At 43.0% G+C, this 24,210-nt stretch overlaps 1 protein-coding gene across 3 annotated transcripts in view; it reads left to right on the top strand.

Annotated features, from left to right (window-relative positions):
• The window catches only part of NEXMIF (neurite extension and migration factor), a 596,318-nt gene that overhangs the window by 45,631 nt on the left and 526,477 nt on the right, over positions 1 to 24,210 (top strand). The window contains exon 1 of one of the 3 annotated variants that reach the window (XM_068247581.1): positions 16,652 to 16,726. The exons of the other annotated variants lie outside the window; for them this stretch is intronic. The gene's annotated coding sequence lies outside the window, so the exon portion shown is untranslated. Of the gene's footprint in view, positions 1 to 16,651; positions 16,727 to 24,210 lie in introns of those variants that run through there. 3 annotated transcript variants of the gene reach the window in all.

The raw sequence follows: 24,210 nt of genomic DNA, 5'->3' as shown, positions 1-24,210 counted from the left end.
CAAATAGTGTTATCGACTTCACAGAGACTCATTGGTGAGAGAGAGTTATTCCCACTAAACGGAGGTGCAGCTGGACAAACAAAAAGGTGTGTGTGAAATCGTGTGAGGATGACATAGCAAGCTTTGCCTGCAACAGATTTCCTGAGTTCCTGTATTACTTCAATAGTAACCTATTACGCTTTTATGGTCCTAACAGACCACACCCTGCACTGCCTCTAAACTCTAATCACCTGCTTTCACTCGTAAAGCAAGAGGTATCTGTATATGATACAATTACAAATAAATCAGTGGCAAAACCTGTCAGCAGCGTATGCAGTGTGGCAGGAGCTGCTTGTCTGAGAACTGCAGGTGAGGTGCTGTGGTTTGTCGCCTCAGGTACCTGGCTGCCCTCTGTCCTCCTCCACATGAGAGAATGGAAAAGATTTCCAACTGACCTTATTTACGCTTCTGATCACAAGCTGTGGTTCGGTAGTTGACAATTCTGCTGTTATTGATATATGCATGAATAAACATATTTACACTAACAGAAAATAAGGACAAGGGAGCTGTGATCTTGCTGTAGTCAGTGACCTGGGACAATGTAACTCACATGCAGGGCAGTGCGGCAGTATAAGCCACACAAGAATCAGATGAAACTGGCTCCCTAGCAGCATAAATTAATGATGTGACAATTCTGTCAAACTGTGCAAAAAGATTGAGGTGTCAAATACACGTCTGTGGAAAATAAAAGTTCATATATCCAATGTGTTTATTGTGTCTTCTGTCACTAATGTTAAGCACGTTATTTAGCTATGAAGATACACAGGATCACTCATACGAGAGTTAAAATCTCAAGCTCTGAAACAGGTTCTTGCAGCGATGACAGCTGCTCCAGATGCTCCTATTCCGACAGCCACTCAGTGTGACTAATAATTGCCTACTACTTTATATGCAGTTGTGTCTCCATTCCCTCTCTGCAGTGCTGTCAAGCTGTACACTTGTAACATTGTCACATGCCAGTCACACAGAGAACAAGCAAGGAGTTGACACTTCTAAGAGTAATGGACCTGGATTTAAAAGGCCTCCACTTTGATCAACACGAGGGCATTTGGATGCCCTTTTCTGGCTACACATAATCATGCATCAGAGGCTAGAATATCTCTGAAGGATTGGCAGGAAACTGCTTGTCAGATTTGGCCCTTTAATTGTATCACCCCAAAAATATGTTTTATATACTTTTTTTTTATATACAGTATAAATCTGCAGCGAGATGACGCTGTGATTCTTTTGTCTCTTTTAAAGTCAGCTACTTTCCCTTTAATTCCATACATGATATATTCTATATTGTGGAAATTATAATTAGGATGGATTGCCCTTTGAGTCACTGAGAATATGGTAATTATTAATGTTAATTATATTTGTCAGTAAAGTCACTGTTGGTAAATTAGGAACAAGGTTCTGGCTAATGTGATTATATCTTAGCACTGCAATGTATTTGGTTTAATCAAATAAGCATGCAAACAAGCAATCTATAGACAAAAATGCTTAGTTAATTACTTAGTGGCATATTTAGATTAAAGCTGCAATTGTTCACATTTCCTTGTTTTTGCTTAGTTAGGTAGCAATGATTTTTTAAAACCAGGCTCCTGATAAAGTACCCTGATGAAATGCAGTGTATACCAAATTTACATGGCAAGAAATCATTATTAGAGTAGCAGCACGTTGATGAGATCATCATTTTTTCTCCTTTAGGGAAACTTCCTTTTTAATTTTCTTTATATGCAATCCTTGTATGAGTTTTGCTATGCAGCAGATACAAGGAGGCTAATACAAACAGATTTGATAGTAATGAATGTTATTCAAAAATAAATGTGTTTTTTTTTCCAGCCCACATAATACAATTTAGACTGAGCACCCCATCTTCCCATAAAGTAACAGCCACGATATTAAGCATATTTTTAATGCCTATTTTCAGATAGCTAAAAAGTTGATCAGATTGACCACTGATGGGTTCTGCTGGTTCTGTTCTGGCACTGGGAATTCATTGCATCTAAAGCTAATGATGCACCATGCCCCACATCTCCATTATCATTGGTGGTGACCAGCAGTGCGCATTCCTCAGAATCACCTTCTGCTGTGCTGGAGCACAGGGCGGTGAGGCCCCTTTCAATTCAAGTGAAGGGGACGACCCATCTTTACTAAATGCACAGACACATTTTTATGTTACTGCATCACAGGCGGTATGGAAGGAGCCATATACCATGATGGGAAAGAGGCAGCACAGAGCAGCATGCCACATTTTGCACCAAAGTAGGAAATGGGCCTAACTGTTATATAGTACAGTGACTATAAATACATACAATGATAGAAGGATGACAGACATAACAAGGTTATACAACATAGAACAAAGTTATACATGCAAATTGTACAAAATACATGATCATGCAATATGGGCTGGTTAGGTAGGCCCAGTAATACAAGTACAGGCTGTCATAGGACAGGAGCACATGATCCTGTAGATTACACTAGGGAGTGGAGGACCCTGCCAGAGGCTTACAATCTAAAGGGTGGGGTGGAAACACTAGGTGGGGCTATTAAATATTCCTTAGAGAGTTGCTGTGTGGTAGGAGGTGGGTAGGCCATCATAAAGAGGTGGGCTTTGAGGGCTTGCTTGAATGTGTTGAAAGAGGGAGCAAGTCTGATGAGTGGTGGAAGGGCATTCCAGAGGATGGGGTCAGCTCTTGAGAAATCCTGCAGGCGGGCATGGGAGTGTGAAATGCGTGGGGTGGTGAGGCGAAGGTCGTTGAAGGAACGGAGGGGGCGACCTGGTGTATACCTGTGAACAAGTTCCGAGATGTAGATAGGGCAGGTTTTGTGCACAGATTTATACGCCAGGCATAGAATCTTGAAACTTATCCTGAAACGGATAGGGAGCCAGTGCAAGGATTCACAAAGGGGAGATGGATGCAGAGCGGTGCAAAGAATGGATGAGTCTTGCAGCCGCGTTCATCACTGATTGAAGGGGGGCAGTGCGTTTTAGGGGGAGGCCAGAAAGGAGGGAGTTACAGTAATCAAGGCGGGAGATGATAAGGGCATGGATGAGCAGTTTGGTCGTGTCCGGGGTTAAGAAGGGGCGGATCTTGGAGATATTACGGAGGTGAAAATTGCAGGCTCTGGTGATGTTTTGGATGTGTGGGATGAAGGATAGGTCAGAGTCCAAGGTGACACCCAGACAGCGGGCCTGGGAGGTAGGGAGAATAGTTGTGTTGTCGATTGTGAGGTGGAAATCTGTGAGGGGTGCAGCAGCATGGGGTGGAAAGATCAGGAGCTCAGTTTTGTCTAGGTTAAGCTTTTGTTGACAACGGTCCATGCGCCTTTAAAACACACAAAAAAGAGACATAAAGTAGCACATCAAAGTGTAGCTATATCAGCATGAGGAGGAAATGTTAGTGTTCATGTAGAGGTTGGTGATTACATGTGTGTGAGATAGCAGTACATTCTTAATATATAGAGGCAGGTGAACATGACCATCATATACATCCTGTGCAGAGAGATTTAAAGCCCGAATTCATCCTCCCCAATTTCTGATAATTCGTAAATGGTCTTCCATTTTTCATGTTTAAGGGACCTCTGTTGCTAAAAAATTGTACAATTGAAAATCCCTACATATAAATTGTGTTTTTTTTTCACATCGCTGTCACTTACAGTAGATAATAGAAGTCTGATAAATTTAACAGGTTTTGGACTAGTCCATTCTCCTTATGGGGGATTCTCAGTGCTTTCTTTTATTTACAAAAGCATTTCCTGGAAAGGATCTATATAAAGATGCCCGCCAGCCTCCCCATTAATTTTTCAGCATTTTGACAGTTGAACTGAGCAACCACCGTTTAGGGAATGCTTTTGTAATTAACAAAAACCCTGAGAATCTTCTAGGAGGAGATGGACTACTCCAAAAGTTGTCAGATTTTACTGCTAACTGTAAGTGACAGCAACATAGAAAATAATACATTTGCGGTGCCAATTTACCCTGGGACAAATGTACACCTTGTATGTATTTATTTTACATTTTACAGGTTTTTTTGTGATTGTAGTCCTTGATTGTAGCTGATTTAGCGAACTTCCCTTTCAAAAAGACAGTTATTTGAATCAGGCTCTCTTTGCATCTAGTGAACAACCCTCACTCCCTAGCATATTAACGTGACCTCGTCCACTCCTTCCTCTGCTGCTGAGATTAACTCTTTGTGGCAAGCACTGCAGCTCAGCAGAGTCTTAACAAGCTTCCAACTTAGTGTATAACAAAGCATTGAACCCTTCTCACACCTTCCCAGTGTTCTCCCCAGAATTATTTTCCAGCCGGGTGTAATGAAAAAGTAGCCGGGTGGGGGATGGCAGGGTTGGCGCAACACTACTTACAGCATGGTAGGAGGATGAAGAGGTGAGCTGATGACAGCTGGGTGCTCAACAAAATTAGCTGGGTGGAGCACCTGGCTAAAAGAGCCTGGTGCTTTTTTTATATTTTAGTTTTATTTAACCCTTTTATGATACAGCTCTGGGAAGAGTGTATGAAAGGTTAAATACTTTAACACACTGAGCAGGGACAGGAAGCTAAGAGTCTGCTGTTTTTTAGCTGCAGTGCTAGCCACAAAGAGTTACCGTATTTTTCAGACTATAAGACGCTCCTGACTATAACACGCACCTAGGTATAGAGGACAAAAACCAAGGGAAAAGAATATATACTAAACCTGGTGCATCCATGGGGAAGGGGCATCTTGTGGATTATGCCCTCTTTGTACCTCATGCCCCTTTGTACCTTTTGTGTCTCCGTGTCCTCCTCTGTCCTACTGTGTACCACATGTGTCCTCGTCTATGCCCCTTTGGGTCCCCATTGTGTCCTCCTCTATGCCCCTTTGTGTCCCCCTTGTGTCCTCCTCTATGCCCCTTTGTGTCCCCCTTGTGCCCTCCTCTATGCCCCTTTGTGTCCCCCTGTGTCCTCTGCATGGGCACAGTACAGGGAGTCCCCAACATTGCGGCGGGTTGGAGGTTTGTATTGGCAAGCGTTCACAAGTCTGGAGCTCCCTGCATTTGGACTATAAGACGCAGTGACTTTTTCCCCCACTTTTGGGGGAGAAAAAGTGAGTCTTATGGTCCAAAAAATACAGTAATCGTTAACAGCAGAGTGAAAAGGTGAGAAAGATCAGTTAATCAACACTGAGCTCACATGACTATCTCTTGTTGGTGATGGTAGGATGGGGAAATGCTGTGTTACAAACAAAAAGTTATTGTAAAGGCAGAGGGAGGCTTTGGACAGAGACTAGAGACTCTGTCTATTCCATAAAATTGCAATGTCTTAACAGGAAAAGAAAAATAGGATCCTGCCAGCCAGGTATTTTTAATAGATTGTTTGTAATGAATGGAGGTACAATGCACAAAAGTGTTAATTGCTAACTAATTGACATTTACTATTGTATGCACAAAGACATGGGAGCTGAACTCAGGCTTTGAAAAAACAAAAGCAGAAGTGTCTGTACATGATTGGCTGTTTGAAGTGAACAAAATTCCACTTCCAACTGTCCTTCATAATGCTTAACTGTCCTTCACAATGCTTAACCTTTTACATATCCACCCAGTAGTGTTATTCTTTGTTCTCAAAATCATTCAAACTGAGACTATGTTAAAAAAAAGTGAAATGAAGGGAACATTACATGTTAAAAAAAAAATCAGTATGTTGTTCAAACAAGCGTGAAATTGGACTGAACTCCCTAAACTTTCCTGCTGGTGAGTGAAGCTGTCCATCTCTTGTAAAGTGTGTGCAAACATATTTCCAAGTTCTCATTTCTCTACTTTTGTGATGGGGAAAATCCTGTTTTTCGCCTTATGAGTTTCATTTCTGAGGCTTGGGATGATGATTATCTCAGCCAGGGATCTTTGCATGTGAAATTACTGGTTCCCAAAGAAATAGTGATAGGATAATTGGCTTGACTGTAAAAAAACGGAACCTAGAAAATAGCAGGGAAAGCAGATTGCAACTCAGGTAGAAGAAACTAGGAATGGTCAGTGAGATGCAAATGATTCCTAGTTGATGCAGGATTATGCAAATATTTTATGCAAATTTATGCAGCTTTACAATGGACCAATTGAATCCTGCTAAAGGTGGTGATCCCGCTCATGAATTATATCGACAATCATTTTTTTCTGATTAATTGGAACATTTAAAAAATATGATCACTGTATCACACACCTGTGTACAATTTTTCCTCAATTATGAACATTTTTTTGGGACAATGAAAAAATTAGTTGGGTCTAACCATTAAGAAATTGGCAATCTACCCTGCACCATTAAATTTTCAGAAGAATTGTTCAGAAAAATTCACCACTCAAAGATTTCTCAAACTATTGAAAAAAATAATATTTTTTTCTTATGCAAATGCCGTAGATGTGATCATTTTATTTTATCATGTGTGGCCACCTTAAAGGACTTCCGAGGCCAAAAACAAGAAAATGATACCTTTTTAATATCAGAATCCACAGAGGACGTCCAGCGCGTCCCCCGCACCGTTCCGCCGTCATTGCAGCCCTTTTTCGTTCCCCAATGGGAACGAAATGCATAATCTTTGCATTTCACGCACGCACACACATATGCACGCACACGTGCACACACACACGCACACACACACGCGCGCACACACACACACACACACACACACACTTGGCTTTCTGAGTTCACTTTAAGTGTTTACAGCTCTTCTTAGCTTCCCATGTGCTTTGAGTCCTACAGGAGAAAAGCACTTTATACATTTTTCTTCATTTTGTCACTTAATGCTACTTCATTACAAGGATGAGCTGTTTCTTTGTACAATCTCACTTTTTGCTGCTTCTGCTGCCAGCGGAGAAAATCATCAAGATATTATCAGACAGACAAAGGTATGTTTGCTACAGTGATGAGGTTGGTGGAATTCTAGTAATGTGTAAATGGTTGTCCTAAAAGAAAAAAATAAATGTGTGTGTGTGTGTATATGCATATATATATATATATATATATATATATATATATATATATATATATATATATATATATATATATATATATAGAGAGAGAGAGAGACAGACAGACAGACAGACAGACAGACAGACAGAAACAGAGAGAGAGACAGAGAGAGAGTAAACCTATGGTTATCTTAAACTTGGTCCCCAGGTCCTCCTGGATAAATATACAATATATGACAAATTTTGATATAGTAAACCACTTGGCTAGGTCCCTTAACCTTTACTATAAAGGAAGTTATATAAATATAAATTATATTATATCATATTATACACATTTGTAGATATTAAATAAACATTAATAGAAAAGTATGGGTCATGGAAGGATTAGGATTTGACTTTGGAAGGATTTGACTTTCTAGGAAAAGTAGCAATTTGGCATGACTTCAGCATCCCTTGTCTGATCACTCTCACATGCAGTTTTAACTAAGGCCTCTTTGCCACGAATGGCTAAACTGGTCATTTGTTGAGCAGTTGCCACCCGGCTGCCGGCCGCAAGCTCCGCTTGGCTGCAATTGCATGCAGCCGAATGCAGCAATTGGTAACACCGTGCGTGTCACGTTACCTGGAGGTGAAAATACCGTCTCATGTCGCTTCTGAGCAGGGCAACTGCACAGATGCAACTACATGGAGTGCCGCCTGTCCGCTGTCTGTGCCCAGCACTAGCAAGGTCGGTGGATCGGAGCAGCTAACAGGCGGTGAATTCACTGCTTTCAGCTGCTTATGGAAAAGGGGCCTAAGGCTTGGAAAAAATGCTGGGTCTGTGTACAATTCAGATCGTCTTCCAGGTACAGCTGTCTTGCGCTCGTTTTACTGAATTGTTAAAGGAAAGGAAATCTGTGGTAAATATAATGTGTAGGCTGTTAATGGTGACCTCTTACACAACTAGACATCTTTCTTTATTGCCTGTGACTTCATTGCTTGCTCTGCATAAGTCACTGAAGTCTACCATACTTAATCTAATGGCCTTTGGATCATGTAATTGATCAATATCTAATGGATATTGTTTTTTTTTTTACCTGAGTACCACCATATGGCTCCAGATATTCTGACAGATGTCTACTGACCACCACTCTATGAAGAACAAAGCTGTAGAACCATCACTTCACATCTTTTCTGCCAACTTCGCATCCCCCCTCTCCCTACCACCTGCCCACATGATCTGAAAAAGCTCTGATGATGCGGTGTGCAATATCTGGCTTACATTATTTTCAATCTGCATGCATGTGTGTGAGTATCTGCGCTGCACTGAAATTGGGATGGCTTTTCCCACAATTGCCAATTGCTGGCGATCATCAAAGTGCTATGGCAGTGGCACCCTATGAGAGTCATTCCACTATGCTAATCGCCAGTGATCGCAATCAGCGCTTTCAGCTTAGCGATCGAGCTGCAGCATTTTCAGAATTATTTTGTTTGAAGGAATGCAGGAGCAAAATCGCATTCCTCAAAAAACTGCTGTGCTGTCACCTGATCGCATACATATCACATCACCCATGTCACACTGCATGTCACACTGCATGTCATGTGGAATCTGTATGGCACGTTGCATGTCATGTGGGATCTGTATGGTAACATGAAAATCCATAGACTTTCATGTGACTGTTTACAGTGTAGTCACACTTTCCCATGCCTTACTATATATGGAGTTGTACTGTATATTGTGGCAACCAAGCTGTGATATACCACAACTCGCCTTGCACAGCAATGCACACGATATTGTATTCATGCATGTTACTGTGATGAAACACGGAAAAGCCGCTGTCTCTCAAGGCGAGGCGGCTGTTTCCGCGTCCAGCATGGCGTCACAACGCGGAAAAAACGCCGCATGCCGCTTAGGCAGAGCGGCGGAATCCGCATCGGAGGCGGCTCCCGCACTCAGTTCACTGGATACATTGCAAGACAGTACTGGTGTGGCTGGGACTGATAGTCCACCAAGATTCAGACTTACACGCGCGCGAGCACAGAGGCAGAGTTTAAATAACAGTTAGAAGGGTGTCGGCTGACCAGCTGGGTCAGCTGACAAATTCCACTGCTCTCATTGGACCAGCAATTAGGGAGGTCCTGGAAAGGTCCTAGAGTATATATACTGCTGGTTGTTCACTTGCTCTTTGTCTGGCGTGCGATCACATATGTGGAAGCACCCAGATCCGTAGTCAGATCCGCAAGTGTGCCGGGACCAGCTGGAGCTGTAATCCTACACTTAGCTAGAATTTGTTGATGGCTTGGGGTGCTAGTTTGATTGTGATTATTTGTTATGACTTTTGCCTGCCTTGACTACCCTTCTGAACTCTGATCTTGTACCTTGATATTTCTGATACCCTGTTGCCGAACCCCGGCTAGTTTCTAGACTCCGCCTCAGCCTCCTGATTCTGTACCTCGATATTTCTGATACCCCGTTACTGAACCCTGCCTGTACTTAGACTCCGCCTTTGCCTCCTGATCTTGTACTTTATCTGTCCGTGTGTGTACGACCTGGCTTGTCCGACCTCGAGAACCGACCTTACCGTTAGAGGCGGTTCCTCGCTCTGTTAGCGACCTTTCCTCCTGAGGGTCACTTCCAGACATCCTTCCTACTGTCAGTCTGACTCCTCCCGTCTTGGAGAGCTCAGGTCTGCAGAAGGAATCTGTGCAGTACTCCTTGCTGCACTGAGGCCTAGTCCTCAAAGTGTTACTGTTACACCAAACACTACACTCTACTCAGGTGAACAGAGGTTAGCTAGTATATCGGATTATCGGTGAGACTGCAGATCACTTATAATCTGGTATATATCTGTATTCCCAGTGATACTGCAGATCACCGGTAATCAGATCCTCTCTGTGCTTCACCGATCGTTACAGAACGCCAGACCAAATACAAAATGGACGCAAACACTGATTGTCTGGGTGTACTTGCCACTTCGGTGGACAACATCAATCAAGTACTGGGCGCCCACATAACTCTTATTGATGCCCTATCAGGGTCTGTACAAACCCTCCAGACATCAGTGGATCATGTGCGATCCTCTCCTAGCTCTGACATACGTATGCCTGTACCTGAAAGCTTTTCCGGCCACAGATCTGACTTCCGGAATTTTAGGAGTAGAGTATTGTCCTATTTTGAGTTGAGACCCCAATCTTCGGGTACTGAGACCCAGAGGGTCACGTTTATAAAGACTTTGTTGTCTGGCGACTCCCAGTCTTGGGCATATAGCCTGCCCGCCGGAGACAAAGCTCTTACCTCTGTAGAGGAATTCTTTAAAGCTATGGCAGTAATTTACGACGATTCGGACCTTGCTTCGACTTCTGAGCGGAAGCTCAAGCTTTTGCGTCAAGGCGAAGGTCCGGTCGAAGATTACGCGGCCGAGTTTAGGAGGTGGTCAGTTACGGCCAGGTGGGACACTTATGCCCTATTAGATCGTTTCTTGTCAGGGCTGTCCGATGAGGTCTCTGATTTGATGTTAAGCCAGCCCGAGCCCAGAACAGTCGATGAGGCCATCTCAGCGGCCATCCGAATCGACCGCAGGCTGCGCTACCAAAAACAGACCAGGGGTAGTTCCCGTGTCAGAGGGGTATCTTACACTACGGTCCCAGTGACTCCACCTCCTACTATTTCACCTTCTCCCGTCTTGCCTCCATCCGAGCCGATACAGATTGCTCGGTCAAAATTGACCCAGGTAGAGCGAAGACGGAGAATGACCGAACAGCTGTGTCTGTACTGTGCTGAAGGGGGGCATATAGTACAGAACTGCCCTAACAAGCCGGGAAGATGCTACCGTTTAGGAGTGGTAGGGGGTAGCACCCTAGGTGCCCGGCTCATACCCTTAAACGAAAAACGTTTGCTCCTTCCATGTATGATTACATGGGGGGACAAATCTGAAGCCACAGAAGCCTTTGTTGATTCTGGCTCCGCGGCTAACTTTATGAGTTCAGAGTTCGCAGAAAAGTTGGGCATTCCGCTCACCCCAGTAAAACCACCTATCCAGGTTACTGCTGTGGACGACTCCCCGCTGCAAAGGGACCGTCCGCTGTCTCAGACACCAGAGGTGGAAGTCACTATTGGGGTTCTGCATAACGAAAGTCTAAGTTTCTTTATATTACACATGACCACCTCCACAATTGTTTTAGGAATGCCCTGGCTGCAGCTCCATTCGCCACAGATTAATTGGGCTACAGGACAATTAACTAGTTGGTCAGACTTCTGTTCCCAACAGTGTCTAGGGAAGGTGACTTTAGGTCAGACCAAGTTACATGTGGAGGGGGTTCCTGAGCAATACTCCGAGTTCTCGGATGTATTCTGTCCCAAGGCTGCTGACAAGTTACCTCCTCATCGCCCTTTCGATTGCCCCATCGATCTCCGTGCCGGTTGTATGCCCCCTAGGGGTCACCTGTATAATTTGTCTGGACCAAAGAAAATAGCGATGCAGGAGTACATTCGTGACAATTTAGCCAAAGGGTTCATTCGCCCCTCCCGGTCGCCTGCAGGGGCCGGATTCTTTTTTGTTAAGAAAAAAGACGGAGGGCTGCGACCATGCATCGACTACCGTGGCCTGAATAAAATCACGGTGAAGAATCGTTATCCGTTACCATTGATAGACGCTTTATTTACGCAAGTCACCAACGCTAAGATCTTTTCAAAATTAGATCTGAGGGGTGCATACAACCTGGTCCGCATTAGAAAGGGTGATGAATGGAAGACGGCCTTCAACACTCCCGACGGGCATTACGAGTACTTAGTGATGCCCTTCGGGTTGTGCAATGCGCCAGCCGTCTTTCAAGAATTAATCAACGAGGTATTCAGGGAGGTGTTGGGTAGGTTTGTACTAGTATACCTTGACGATATACTAATCTATTCCAACAACCTCCCCGAGCACAGGGTCCACGTTAAATTCGTGTTGGACAAATTGAGGCAAAATATGCTGTATGCCAAGGTGGAGAAATGTATTTTCGAGGTGACCACTGTCACATTTTTAGGGTATGTGATCTCCACCTCAGGCCTGTCAATGGATCCTGCCAAGGTCACAGCTGTCCTGGAATGGCCACAGCCAGTGGGGTTGAAGCCCCTGCAAAGATTTTTAGGTTTTGCAAACTTACATAAAGGGATACTCCACGATGATTGCCCCTCTTACCAGTCTCACAAAAAAGGGGGCAGATACCAACCACTGGTCTCCTGAGGCTGTGGCAGCTTTTTCTCACTTGAAAAAATTGTTTTGCTCTGCACCCATATTGAGACACGTAGACACCTCTTACCCATTCATTGTGGAGGTTGATGCCTCAGAAGTTGGAGTAGGGGCTGTGCTGTCTCAACGCTCTGGGCTGCAGGGAAGGTTGCACCCGTGTGCCTATTTCTCTCGGAGGTTTTCACCGGCAGAGAAAAACTACGACATAGGCAACTGGGAACTTCTGGCCATTAAATTGGCATTTGAAGAATGGCGCCACTGGTTAGAAGGGGCAGAACACACGATCACGGTGTATACTGATCACAAGAATCTGGAATACATCGAGGGGGCTAAGAGACTAAGTCCCCGACAGGCCCGTTGGTCGTTATTTTTTACGAGGTTCAGATTTATTATCACATACACTCCAGGCAGCAAAAACATCAAGGCAGATGCCCTGTCCAGATGTTTCGAATTAGAGACAGCACAGCCCCCCGCTCCTGAGTCCATCATCCCACAGAGGCTGGTGTTAGCAGCCACAGAGACCTGGGAGGATTGGACAAAGGTTTTGGGTCCCTTTCAGCAGGATGTCCCTGAGGGAAAACCAGAGGGGGTCTTGTTTATCCCACTGTTTTTTCGTCTACAGGTCTTACAAATGTTTCACGCCCATAAGAGTGCTGGTCACCCTGGTGCTGCCAGAACGCAGGATCTGATTGCCAGGTGTGCTTGGTGGCCTTCTATGGCATCAGACTGCAAGGAATATGTCAGGGAATGTGCGGTATGTGCCAAAAGTAAACCCTCCCGGCAGGCACCTGTCGGTACCTTACAGCCTTTACCCGCCCCGAGGGAACCATGGACCCACTTGTCCATGGATTTTGTGGGTGAGCTTCCCAGGTCTGAAGGCATGTCAGTCATTTGGGTGGTAGTCGACCGCTTCAGCAAAATGGCCCATTTCGTGCCTTTGAAAGGACTCCCCTCGGCCCAAGAATTGGCTGACCTATTCATCGTCCACATTTTCCGGCTGCACGGCATTCCGGAGAACATTGTGTCCGATCGGGGAGTCCAATTTATCTCTAAATTCTGGAGGGCATTTTGCCACCAAATGGGCATGAAGCTGTCTTTCTCGTCAGGCTACCACCCACAGACGAATGGGCAGACTGAACGAATTAATCAGTCTTTAGAACAGTTTTTAAGATGTTACGTTGCGGAGGCACAGAATGACTGGGTGAAGTTTCTGGCTTTTGCAGAATTTGCGCAGAATAATTTAAAGAGTTCTTCTTCTGGTTTTTCCCCGTTCCAGATTGTGACAGGGAGGTCGCCCAAGTTCTCCCCTTTGCCAGTTGCCTCTTCTCCGTTCCCAGCACTGGAGGATTGGCAGAGGTCACTCAGGGACAATTGGGGAATTGTTAGAGATAATTTGCAGAAAGCGTTCCAAAGTCAAAAGGGTCAAGCGGACAAGAGACGTTCCATGGAATGGAAGTTTCAGCCAGGGGATTTAGTCTGGGTGTCCACACGTCACTTGACCCTGAAGCAGCCTTCTGCCAAACTGGGCCCCAGGTTTGTGGGTCCGTTTTCTGTGACCAAAAAGATCAACAACGTCACTTATACCGTTGATCTCCCCGCCAGCATGCGTGGGGTGAGATCATTTCACGTATCCCTGCTCAAACCTGCAGTCCATGTGGGCCCTACTCCTCCTGTCCTGGTGGATAGTCATCCTGAGTTCGAAATAGAGAAAATTTTGGACTCTCGCATTGTCCAGAACTCGGTACAGTATCTGGTACACTGGAAGGGATATGGCATTGAGGAGAGACAGTGGGTACCGGGGACTCGCATGCATGCGGATGAGTTGAGGAAAGAGTTTCATGCCTTACACCCCGAGAAGCCTGGTAGGAGTTGTCCGGAGTCCACTCCTCGAGGGGGGGGTACTGTGATGAAACACGGAAAAGCCGCTGTCTCTCAAGGCGAGGCGGCTGTTTCCGCGTCCAGCATGGCGTCACAACGCGGAAAAAACGCTGCATGCCGCTTAGGCAGAGCGGCGGAATCCGCATCGGAGGCGGCTCCCGCACTCAGTTCACTGGATACATTGCAAGACAGTACTGGTGTGGCTGGGACTGATAGTCCACCAAGATTCAGACTTACACGCGCGCGAGCACAGAGGCAGAGTTTAAATAGCAGTTAGAAGGGTGTCGGCTGACCAGCTGGGTCAGCTGACAAATTCCACTGCTCTAATTGGACCAGCAATTAGGGAGGTCCTGGAAAGGTCCTAGAGTATATATACTGCTGGTTGTTCACTTGCTCTTTGTCTGGCGTGCGATCACATATGTGGAAGCACCCAGATCCGTAGTCAGATCCGCAAGTGTGCCGGGACCAGCTAGAGCTGTAATCCTACACTTAGCTAGAATTTGTTGATGGCTTGGGGTGCTAGTTTGATTGTGATTATTTGTTATGACTTTTGCCTGCCTTGACTACCCTTCTGAACTCTGATCTTGTACCTTGATATTTCTGATACCCTGTTGCCGAACCCCGGCTAGTTTCTAGACTCCGCCTCAGCCTCCTGATTCTGTACCTCGATATTTCTGATACCCCGTTACTGAACCCTGCCTGTACTTAGACTCCGCCTTTGCCTCCTGATCTTGTACTTTATCTGTCCGTGTGTGTACGACCTGGCTTGTCCGACCTCGAGAACCGACCTTACCGTTAGAGGCGGTTCCTCACTCTGTTAGCGACCTTTCCTCCTGAGGGTCACTTCCAGACATCCTTCCTACTGTCAGTCTGACTCCTCCCGTCTTGGAGAGCTCAGGTCTGCAGAAGGAATCTGTGCAGTACTCCTTGCTGCACTGAGGCCTAGTCCTCAAAGTGTTACTGTTACACCAAACACTACACTCTACTCAGGTGAACAGAGGTTAGCTAGTATATCGGATTATCGGTGAGACTGCAGATCACTTATAGGCCTCTTGCACACTGCAAGCGATTCAGATTCAGATTCCGCTTTTTAATCTGTCTTTACTTCCGATTCAGATTCAGATTTGCAGTTTGCTCCTTGCACACTGCAAATCTGAATCTGAAACGGAGGTAAAAACTGATTAAAAAGCAGAATCTGAATCTGAATTGCTTGCAGTGTGCAAGAGGCCTTAATCTGGTATATATCTGTATTCCCAGTGATACTGCAGATCACCGGTAATCAGATCCTCTCTGTGCTTCACCGATCGTTACAGTTACAAGAGTAGATGCACATCTGCTAACAGTTTCCAGTAGCTACAGTAAAGGTGGCCACACTTTTTTTTCGCCAATTTGATAATTTTGATCAATTGTCCTAAAAAATCTAGAGCTTTTCTTTGTTTTCAATCGATAAATCCAATCGAATTTCCCGTTGTTTTTTTTTCTATATTTTAGGAGATTGGACATGTTAGAAATTTCAGACCAACTTTTTCAAGAATTGTATGGTGTGTGATGGATTGTAAATTACTTGATGTACAGTTCCAATCAATTTTTTCTGAGCTTTCAATTATTTTATTCATGAAAAATTGAACATAAGTGTGTGGTACATTGTAACAATTCAAAAATTTAACCAATCAGTCAGAAAAATTGATTGCTATTCTTGAATTGAACAGATATTTTTTAAAAAATGTATGGTGTGTGGCTACCTTAAGGCTGGGTTTGCACTCAGAATCAATTTTACCTGACTGGTAGGGAACTGTGCATTTTGTATGTGTGAACCCAGCCATAGAAAACTGATACAAAACTATTGCAAACTGACAGGACAGGACTGGAGCGGTACTGTACACATTTTATGTGTGAACCCAGCCTAAAGCAAGAGTAAAGAGCAGGAGGCTTTCACTCTCAGAGGGCCTCCACAGGTTCAGCTTGCAGATAAACTCCAGTGCCGATGAGCCGAGTATACCAGTTTATGGTGCTAACTACATTTTAGGTATGTAGTTCTGGTCAGTGTGAAGATGTGTGAAAGATATACACAAGAAATTGAGTTTACTTTTAAATTGTAAGGTTAATGTTAGGGTTAATGTTAGGGTTATCAATAGAGATACTGTTAGTCTCAAGGTTAAGATACTTGAAATTCTCCGGACTATAATTGCACTGTATAATGGAAACTCAAACTATGGATAGTGAATAGAAAATCAGTGGATGAAACTATATCTTCAGAATCATAGAAATGTGGAATGTGGGTTAGAACAGCATGTGAGCGTATCTCAGTCATACATTGTTATTTAGTATTTATAGTAAGTGGAGACTAATGGCTTATTGTAGTGGCTTAATGACAGCTAATGGGTGAAGCACTCTGAGACCACATAGTCTAAATCTACTGAATTCCTGCTATGGAGAGCATATAATAGGCCTGTATGTCAGGGCTTTAACACTCTGATTAACAGAGCCTCTCTGAATTGTGAGAGGTAGTGAAAATGTCATTCATGGCACCTCAGAGCCGCCTCTCCCAAGACAGAGCTGACAGCAGGCACAAGTAAACAAGACACTAGCGCGTTTCAGGCAGAAGAACAAACAGAAGCCCAGCAGTCCCCCCTCCCTTCCCCATTATGGACTGTGTTCACTCATCATCAACGGTACATTTATGCTTACTACTATAAATCTTTCTGCATCCATATTTGTCCTTCCCCACAGTGTTCTTGTCATTGTGTTGTCTGCTAATTAACTTGTGCAGAACTGCTCCTCGCAGTGACAGTACAGTGATGTAGGATGATCATTTGATATATAAATGCCTATTGTATTGCACCTGTGATGCAGACAGCTTTGGGAAATCATTCCACATTGTACAGGGTAGAAAGAACAGCAGCAGATTAACAGACTGCACTGAAGTCAAATAACAAAAATATTGGGCAGATTTGGGAATTCCCATGGTGGCCATTAACTTTTTTTTTTGGATGAAGCGATTGCTTTGTGACAGATTCCGTCAATTTGACTTAACCCGCTGTAATTCGTATGCTCTTAAAGTCTAAGTTTAGAGGCAACTTTTTTTTGTATGCATTTCACAAAACACAAATGTACATTAGTGGCTCTTTTTTACCTCTGTAAACTCAATTTCCCTGTTCAACCACCTTGCTTTCTGATAGGCTATATCAGCAGAGAGGCGGGGTTTCAGCAGGCAGAACAATCTTCTTCCCTGTATGCCCATGTACCTAACTTGCTTTACAATTAATGTGAAAAGCCGCCATAGGTTTCTGAAGCTAGTCACGGAGGCTGAATTCAGCCGAGGTTGCCATTAAGGACCATCTTGGCCAAGAATCTAGTGGACATACAGGAACATCCCAACATTGCTTAACAATCTGGCGTGTTCGATATTTAGCAAAACCGACACTCAACTTACCCCAGGGAAATTTTTTCCTCCTTACCCTGCCTGCCAGAAGCTGCTTTATTGTACATCACGCATCGTCTTTTCACCCCCCTACATACCATCAAAGTCAATCCAAGGACCGCACTCACGTCAGTGGGTATGCTGGTGCCGGGCCCCAAGGCCATAAGTCACAGTAATCATGAAGGAGTCCGCACACAGACTTAACGGAGCAATTCACATCAATTTATTGTCCCATCACATGTGTGTAGATACATAAATAGTCTGACCTGCATAGGCCGACAATCGTTTCGGGGCCACTCAGGATCCCCTTTATCAAGGCAGATAGCAGCAAAGATAAATACCATCAGACACATCATTAGCCTCTGGTCGGGCTAAACGCACAATGCGAACTACCTGTCAGAAATACCTCAGCATTCATTGAATACACCCCTTGGAGAAAGAGAGATCTGCCCTTTCATGCTCACAATCTAATGTTTAATGTGCCAAGTATGTTCTGTAATACACATAGAAAAAAACTGCTGGGGGCTTATAATGCTGCAACTTCTATTCAATTTTGAGGGTATGAGTGACCAAACGTGTAAGCAATTAGGATGGTAAATTTGGACTGAATTTGAGGGAAATACGTTTTTTGTACTGCAAAAAACGTATTAGATTGATTTCAGTCAGATTAGCATACAAAACTGATTTGAATTTTAGTCTTTTTCTTGGGTATCATTTAACGGTACTTATCCGTTAGCCGGGCGCATCCGGCAGGTGGCGACAAAACTCCACCAGAGTTACATCTTTCCCTACTATCCATGGCGGCCTGGAGGGGGAATAGTAATTAGCGCCACCTGCCGGATGCGCCCGGCTAACGGATAAGTACCCATTTAACTTCAAGCTGATTGTTCCTGTTGTATTATTTAAATGATCACTGAAAGATTGACAAATGTATAGCTAAGTGTACTAGATGATCCTTTTTTTTGTTTTCTAATTCCAGTAATAGCAAGAAGTTTTAAATCAGGATGATACCATTTATTGGCTAACTACAAATGAATAAGAATAAACAAGCTTTCGGCCTTGCAGCCTTCGTCAGGTTTACATCCTGTTAGTTTGCAAGCTGGTGGTACAGACAGCTTATATACATGCAACATCAAAAGGGAAAACAGATATTTTTTTCAAGCATAAATACGTCATTAAGATGCCTTAATACAAACAGACCATCTAAATGGGGTAAGATAAGGATCCTTGTTTACTCCATTGCTCACAGACCTTGTCTTTAGGACTGACCCAGAGGTATCGTAAATTCCTAGTTACAAGCTCAGCTAGAGTGGCTGAGACAGTTCATATATCATCAATCTCATACCAATATAGAAAGTTGTTGTCCTTATTCAAACCCTTCTGCACAGCTTTAAACCAATTTATACATTTTGTTTCTGCTATTAATCGGTCATTTGACGTTTTGAAGCCGCCCTTCAGGGCAGTAACACGAAGATCGTCCATGCTGTGTCCGTTGGACCGAAAGTGTGTAGCAACTGGGAGTCCAGATTTGGTATCATTAATTCTAGTAATGAGTTCAACATGTGATTGCAATTCAAAAACCAATTGTGTACTTTCCTAGGAAAATATGTTACTCGTCTAGGTGTGTTGTTACCCAGTTTTTGACTGGCTGAAAATGTTTATGATCTATTTTAGTTTTGTTCTATTTGAGCTGTGCTTGAACTTTATATCGTCTTACTCCCTAACAATCAATATACATCATTCCATTTCAGAGAAACATAACAACTTCTTTATTTATATTGTACTAAGTATTGTACCAACTGGCTGTATACCTAAATGTTTCTTAAAATAGTATTGTCTTTATTGTACCTACCCTTACCACGCACTTTGTTGTTGCGACATATGTAATCATCACATCTTCTGCAGCTATTTTCTTCAGCTGCAAGCCAGCTTGCTGAACAGTAAAAGGGGTTAATTTACAGACTTTACAGAATTAATAAGTGGTTGTGGGCTTCTTTATCTTAAAAGCCATTCTATTTGCAGCTGTGTGAACTTACTAATCTAACTAACGAGAGGCAGATATAGCTGTTTTGATTGTTTTAATTTTTGCGGTGATTTGTTTAGGCTTTTAAAGCTGGTTTGATATGAACAACCGGACAAATGATAAAAAAAATAATTGTTGCTCTTAATAATCAGCCATTTTTACAGTACAGCTAAGAAATTTCAGACCTGGTTATTTGTGGTGACGTCTACCTTCATACCCAGTAATACTTATCATCTATACATACATACATGTCACAGAGGCGCTATTCGTGCTATTGACGAGCTACTGTTTGTCCCCTATCTTATTGCCTGATGAAGCGGGCTATGCCTGCGAAACGCATTGCATCTTTTGGGCTACCAATAATACATTTATTTGTTTAATTCAGACAGTATTTTGAGTCTGCTTTCTGGAGGTAAGTCCACCACTGCCTCCCAGCAAATTTTACAATTTTTATTACCTTTTATCCTGCTGGCGCCTCTATTCTCTTACGATAATACTGTGTCCACATCTGGTGGAGGGGTGACCTACCCCTACTTTTCTGATCTACAGAGAGCGACATCTTAATCCTGAGTAAGGACAGGTCTAATCTCCTCACCTGCATCTACAGTGGTTGCCTAAGAGGTAACCCATGTTTGTGAGTATATTCATCTCACACTTACATTTATCCACGGTTTCCAATACATACTACACTATATTGGGCTCTCTGTGTTTCTTAATTAAATTTCAGACCTGGTTAGTTGTGGTGACGTCTACCTTCATACCCAGTAATACTTATCATCTATACATACATACATGTACGCTGTTCTGTTAACCACTGTGTGTTTCAGGGAATTCCGGGGCCTCATTTTCTAGATGGTCTAGCCCGTGCCCCTACTGAGGGATATAAATATTCATTCTTGCTCGTCTTAAGCTAAGTACCCATGGGCAGATCACGGCCAGATGGATTGGGGATCTCCGTCGATGAACGATCGTTCCCCAATGCAAATGGCCAAATCTGTAAGGGTTATTTGCGGTGTTGGAAACAAACGATCGGGTAAATGATCATTTACACGATCGTGGCGAAACCCGCAAAAGTCATTGGGGATCGGAATGATCCTCCACGACTTAATCGGACATGGTGGGCATTCAAAAACGAACCATCACTGTGGGTGGCGTACACTGTGAAACATCGTTTAATGAATTTCCCTTAAATGATGTTGCGTGATATTGTGAAAAAAAAGGTTTGTTTTGCAAAATCTTTTGTAAAAATCACTTTGTGGTTATGGGCCTTTAGTGATGCACCTCGCTGCGATGCTTGTGGATTTTCACGACTAGACATAGGCATGTTTAATTGTACATATCTGGGGTGTAGATCATCATGAATGATCACTGAAGACATACATAATGAAGTAAATTAGGTAAAATGATCTTATATAAAAAAATACTTGGCTCTTGTATGCAAATTGTGTTACTGAGCTGGTTGTGGAGTCTCAGATGGGCAGGGGGCTGGGTGTAGGCATGCATGCACATTACTTTGTGCTCAGGGACTTGAAAAATGTTCAAACCAAGCAGTAATGAGCTTCCAACACTCAGTCTTCATGTGCGTATATTCATCCAGAATGTAGCATCATGAATATTAATTAGGGTACCATTTATTATGTGTTTCTGCCCTTTTTAAATCATAATTAAAGCTAGAATTCAAGCTTGGATAAATCACTGAGTTGCTAATTCCTGCTTTGTTTCATAATATGTGTTCTGAGTAAGATTAGTAGTCACATGACTATGCAAGCCCTACTGAATCTATGGCCAGGCATAGTAAAGCAATATAACTAGCATCCCTCTTTCTGGCCTTTGAGAATTAACAGTATGCAAGAACACACTAATTCTGCTGTAACTTATCCTCATTTGTCTGAAAGTGGAAGCAGCCACGGTGATCACATAATGATCATGTGACTGCAAGCTGTGAAGCTTTTTAGAATTCATTTTAATTACAATATTGGGGAGCAATTGGAAGAGGGTGAGGGCTTTTGTAATCTCAGTAAGGCAATATTTTTAGGGAATGTTTAGGGATATTTGTTCACATTGGTTTTATTTATGTAATAACTTTGGTGCAGAAATAGTTTTTTTCTATCAAGAAAAAGCGTTATAGTTGGATTTGTTCTGTATTTTGGTGTTCCACTTTCAGGTTTGAATTTTGCACATAGAATATTATTTTATGTTGATTAAGAAAGATATGGTGTATATATACAGTGGCTTGCAAAAGTATTTGGCCCCCTTGAAGTTTTCCACATTTTGTCACATTACTGCTACAAACATGCATCAATTTTATTGGAATTCCACGTGAAAGACCAATACAAAGTGGTGTACATGTGAGAAGTGGATCGAAAATCATACATCATTCCAAACACTTTTTACAAATCAATAACTGCAAAGTGGGGTGTGCGTAATTATTCGGCCCCCTGAGTCAATACTTTGTAGAACCACCTTTTGCTGCAATTACAGCTGCCAGTCTTTTAGGGTATGTCTCTACCAGCTTTGCACATCTAGAGACTGAAATCCTTGCCCATTCTTCTTTGCAAAACAGCTCCAGCTCAGTCAGATTAGATGGACAGCGTTTGTGAACAGCAGTTTTCAGATCCTGCCACAGATTCTCGATTGGATATAGATCTGGACTTTGACTGAGCCATTCTAACACATAGATATGTTTTGTTTTAAACCATTCCATTGTTGCCCTGGCTTTATGTTTATGGTCATTGTCCTGCTGGAAGGTGAACCTCTGCCCCAGTCTCAAGTCTTTTGCAGTCTCCAAGAGGTTTTCTTCCAAGTTTGGCTCCATCCATCTTCCCATCAACTCTGACCAGCTTCCCTGTCCCTGCTGAAGAGATGCACCCCCCCGAGCATGATGCTGCCACCACCATATTTGACAGTGGGGATGGTGTGTTCAGAGTGATGTGCAGTGTTGGTTTTCCGCCACACATAGCATTTTGCATTTTGGCTAAAAAGTTCCATTTTGGTCTCATCTGACCAGAGCACCTTCTTCCACATGGTTGCTGTGTCCCCCACCTGGCTTGTCGCAAACTGCAAACGGGACTTCTTATGCTTTCTGTTAACAATGCCTTTCTTCTTGCCACTCTTCCATAAAGGCCAACGTTGTACAGTGTATGACTAATAGTTGTCCTATGGACAGAGTCTCCCACCTGAGCTGTAGATCTCTGCAGCTCGTCCAGAGTCACCATGGGCCTCTTGACTGCATTTCTGATCAGCGCTCTCCTTGTTCGGCCTGTGAGTTTAGGTGGACGGCCTTGTCTTGTTGTTTTGGTAGGTTTAGAGTTGTGCCATACTCCTTCCATTTCTAAATGATCGCTTGAACAGTGCTCCGTGGGATGTTCAAGGCTTTGGAAATCTTTTTGTAGCCTAAGCCTGCTTTAAATTTCTCAATAACTTGATCCCTGACGTGTCTTGTGTGTTCTTTGGACTTCATGGTGTTGTTGCTCCCAATATTCTCTTAGACAACCTCTGAGGCCCTCACAGAGCAGCTGTATTTGTACTGACATTAGATTACACACAGGTGCACTCTATTTAGTCATTAGCACTCATCAGGCAATGTCTATAGGCAACTGACTGCACTCAGATCAAAGGGGGCCAATTAATTACGCACACCCCACTTTGCAGTTATTTATTTGTAAAAAATGTTTGGAATCATGTATGATTTTTCGTTCCACTTCTCATGTGTACACCACTCTGTGTTGGTCTTTCATGTGGAATTCCAATAAAATTGATTCATGTTTGTGGCAGTAATATGACAAAATGTGGAAAACTTCAAGGGGGCCGAATACTCTTGCAACCCACTGTATATATATATATATTTATATATATATATATATATATATATATATATATATATATATATATATATATATATATATATATATATATATATATATATATATATATATATATTTTAATTTAATTATTTTGAGCCATTAACTTTAATAATTATAAATACAACCATTGTATCCTCTCTTGCCCTGTTTCTTTATGCTCACTCCAATATTCCTCAGAATAGCCTCCGCCTCCTACACCCACTGCTTTCTTGGACGCCCAATCATTCCATTGCCTTTTTGATTGCTATATGCCCCCCCCCTCCCCTTGTATCCTAGCCATCAAACGATCGGTATTATGATTTTCTAAGTCTATGTCTATAGCTTCATAAAATCAGGCTGTTTAATTAAATTAAACTGCAAAATAGTCTAAGCCTTAGTGCAGCTTTAAATATCACTTTTAATCACTAAGAAATTATATGTTTATCTGTAATCTTTTATATGTGTCTAATTAAGACCCTAAAAATGTTTATTACATAAATAGTAACTATTGAAAATAAATATTAACAGCACTTAAAGCATGCCTGAATTGGAACAAAAAAAAGTCATTTTTTACTTCTCTGTGATTCTTCTAGCCCCCTGTAGAATTTCAGGTCTCTTGGTGTCCTCCAGGTTCCCTTCGTTGTGCCACTGTCCCCCCCTGAAAGATCTCCAACTGGAACTCCAGTCGTGGCTACTATGCATGTATGGTCCCATCCACGCACCTCCTTGATCGCGCTCTTGAGTCTGGAAGAATCCTGTGCATGCCCAGTTGGTATAGATCTAAAACTGCGCATGGAGGAGTCGAGTGAGCAGGACCGTGATGCAGACAAGAGCACAAGGAAAGGGGACTCTGAGGACACAGAGGGATCT

Source organism: Hyperolius riggenbachi, chromosome 8 (genome assembly GCF_040937935.1).
Source record: "Hyperolius riggenbachi isolate aHypRig1 chromosome 8, aHypRig1.pri, whole genome shotgun sequence".
NCBI classification, from domain to species: domain Eukaryota; kingdom Metazoa; phylum Chordata; class Amphibia; order Anura; family Hyperoliidae; genus Hyperolius; species Hyperolius riggenbachi.
Note: the sequence above shows the minus strand (reverse complement) of the source record. Positions and strands in the feature narration are given on the sequence as shown.